Here is a 3,238-nt window from a genome sequence, read left to right as displayed (position 1 = left end):
CTTACCCTCTCTTGCAGAAGGGTCACGTTGCGGGGTGGCAAGCACAGTATGTGCCTCGAGGGTACCTGGGATCTCAGGGCCATCGGGGGCCGAGGGGCCATCTGAGCCCATGGGGCCACCTGAGCGCGTGGGGCCATCTGAGCCCGCACTGTCAATGGGGGCTGCGATGCTCTCCAGGATGGTGGGACCGCAGGAGGCTCTCTCTCCTCCTCACTGCTCTCATACTCGTCATCCAGGTGCTTGGACTGTAGCATTGGGGAGAAGAGAGACCCAGGGCTACCAAGCTTACTGTGCCCAAGCCCCTGGCAACATCTTCACCAGAGCAGGTACTTGGAAATAAGAGAAGCAGGAACATCGGATGGCGTGTGCAGAGGACTTACTAAGTGTCAGGCACTGAGCCAACCTCTTCTCCCTCCAGGCTGGAGGGTAGGGACTACGTGTAGTAAAAACATGCTGGCACACTTGTGTTGTAGAAACTTGGACAAGTTGAGAGAAGAAGAGGGGAGAGGAAGGGAAGGCAAGGGAGGACAAGAGGGGAGGGGAAGGGAAGGCAAGGGAGGACAAGAGGGGAGGGAGGGGAGGGGAGGGGAGGGGAGGGGAGGGGAGGGGAGGGGAGGGGAGGGGAGGGGAGGGGAGGGGAGGGGAGGGGAGGGGATGGGGATTTGGAGAGTACAGGGAGGTCTCACCTTCTTTGTTCTCTTGCCTCCCATCCTGGCCCAGGGCTCAGCACTGTTCTGAGCAGTGGCAGCTGCACCCCTCAGGCTCAAGGGGCGCTCGTGGCCGTCTTGGCCTTGGCAGCAGCAGCTGCCACAACATTCTGAGGCTCCACCCACCGAGTCTTAGCGAGAGCCTTCCCAGACTTGGTCGTCTTGGGTCTGGTGGCTGCCCCCTCCCCAGCAGATGCTGCCTGGGGCACCCCAGAGGCAGCACTGGGGCCCTCCGAGGCAGCCTCTTGGGCTGGGGCGGGTCTCTTGGGGCGTGGGAAGGCTATGCCACTGACCACCTGCTGGCTGGGTGAAATCAAAGACATCATTCTGACCCAGAAGGCTGTCTTGGGCTGGGTGGCATCCACCTCAACTGGCACATGGAGCCCCGAGAGGAAGCGTAGGCAGTACTGGGACCCTCGGTAGCGGCCCCCGGGGCCTGGGAGGCTGGCTGGGATTGTGAGGAGGTTGCTGGAGCCCCAGAGGCAGCCATCTCACTGGTGACTGGTATCTGGGGGCTGTGCGGAGAAGCAAGGGTTGTCTCAGGGGTGGCTCCCTGAGCCTCGACCGCATATGTCATGGGCTGGGTATCTTCTCTCGAGGCCTGGTCTGCGGCCAGCGGGTAGTTAGTGACCACCTGATTGTAGAGGGCACGGGCAGCAGAGGCAGCAGCCCGAGCAGCACGGTTGGAGGCGGCAGCTCGGGCTACATTGGCAGCTCGAGCCTCCGCCTCATTGGCAAGTGTTTCTGGATCCAGCTGAAATGCCTCCACCAGAGTCTGGGCCAGCATAGGGTTTTCCAGTTCCCAGGGCTCATTCTGCAAGGCCGGAGAGAAGGGTAGGGGAAGGCAGACAACTTTGCACACTCGCATCCTGCTTCCCTGTGCTTGCCAGCCTCCTCCAGGCAGCCAGCCAGCCAGCCAGCCCCAACCACCCCCAAGACCCTCCCCCGATCCCCCTTCTCTCCAGCAGGAAAGGGAAGGTTTGGTTTAAAGTGGCTAGGCAGTCCTTCCTCACCAACCCTTCCCTTCATCCACTCCTCTCTGCGCACCCCCGCCCCAGATTAGCAGGGCTAGCAGGTGGCCAAGAAGGGCCTCACCGCCAAGAGGCGAAGGCCTGAACCCAAGCTCCCAAAGGCTCTGAGGAGATGAATGTCAAAGCTGGTGAAGGTGCCATAGCCTCCGAAAGCACCAAATTCTTCATAGTCGTTTCCTTCAACCATCTCTTCTTCCCCAACTTCATCGCTACCCTCATCCATGTCTTCAGCGCTGTAGCTTTCTGATTCCTTGCGGAAGCTTCCCTCAGCCATGCTGGGGTCCCAAGAAGAGAGCTCAGCCTGAGAGGGAGGGTGAGGCCTCTTCAGGGGGAGGAAGAGGGATCCAGTGGAGGCGGGATTTCTCAGGAGGTGGGGGTGGGGTTGGCGGCGGCCGTCGTCCCCCTTACTGGGCAGTAGGGGTGGGGGGTGAAGTCTATTGGGGTAGGTTCTGTCAGAGACAGAGCCCTAAGAGAGGGATAGAAGAGGCCGGAGGAGATCTCCCCATCCACCCGTCCGCACTGAAAGGAGAGTTGAGGTCCGAGCAGGATCTCCATCCCAGCGACTCGATTTGAAAGAGGGGTGGACTGACAGGCTTGGGTCTGAAGAGCCCCAAAGGGGATGGATGCACTGAGATAGGGGAAACAAAGGGCCTGAATTTAAGGGCTGGAGCAGGCAGCCAGGATGAAGGGGGAGCACATGAGGTGTGAGGGCTCAGACACATGGGGACCGCGGAAAGCGCTGGGAAACTGAATCCCAGGGACCCTTTGGCGAGGTCCGAGGTCCCGGTAGGTGGGGGCGATTCAGGGGATTCCGGTCAGATTGGGCTCACACAGGAGCGCTAGGGGTAGATGGGGAGGGTGCCTCGGGCTAGGTGAGGCTCCAATTGGACCAGTGGAGGTCTCAAAACGCAGGGTTGCAATTCCAGGAAGGGGGCAAAGCGGTTAGCTGGGTAAGAGTGATCTAGGAGTTGTTGGGTGGGGATGGGGCCCGTGTCTAAGGCAGCTCAGCCCAGAGCACGCGCACGGGTCGGGTCGTAGGATCCGGTGTCACCAGGGCTCGGATCCGGGAGCCTGGGTCTGGCGGCGGGGAGAATGGGGCCTCCTGTCTAGACCGCGGGTCTAATGTGGTTCGGGTTTTGAGTGCTTGGGTTGTGTTCAGCTCCGGGTGGGGGTGGGGGTGGGAGCATTGCTGGGGGGTAGGGTGCGTTGTCCAGGGAGGAGTGGCGCAGCGCGCCGGGTTCCACTCGCCCGCTCCAGGTCCTGTCTGAGGCTGGATCCTTACCTTCCCTGGGGCTCCAATGGCGTCGCTCCTCAGCACCAGGAACCCCGCAGCCGCGCCCTCGCCTACTGCTGCCAGCACAGCAGCTCCGACCACCCCGCCCCTTTTCTCTGCACACCCCCCGCAGCTGGGCAGCCTGCGCATGCGCCGACCCCTTCAGCCCGCCCGCTTTCCCAACAAAAGCCCTGTCCACCAGGTCCCCAGTGCGCATGCGATTCCGC

At 61.8% G+C, this 3,238-nt stretch overlaps 1 pseudogene; it reads right to left on the bottom strand.

Moving 5' to 3' along the window:
* LOC148090570 (melanoma-associated antigen D4-like) overlaps positions 1-2,080 on the bottom strand; it is a 4,152-nt pseudogene extending 2,072 nt beyond the window's left edge.
* Positions 2,081-3,238: the final 1,158 nt, after the last annotated feature.

The sequence above is a fragment of the Miniopterus natalensis genome, chromosome X (assembly GCF_054644295.1).
Source record: "Miniopterus natalensis isolate mMinNat1 chromosome X, mMinNat1.hap1, whole genome shotgun sequence".
Lineage (NCBI taxonomy): Eukaryota > Metazoa > Chordata > Mammalia > Chiroptera > Miniopteridae > Miniopterus > Miniopterus natalensis.
Note: the sequence above shows the minus strand (reverse complement) of the source record. Positions and strands in the feature narration are given on the sequence as shown.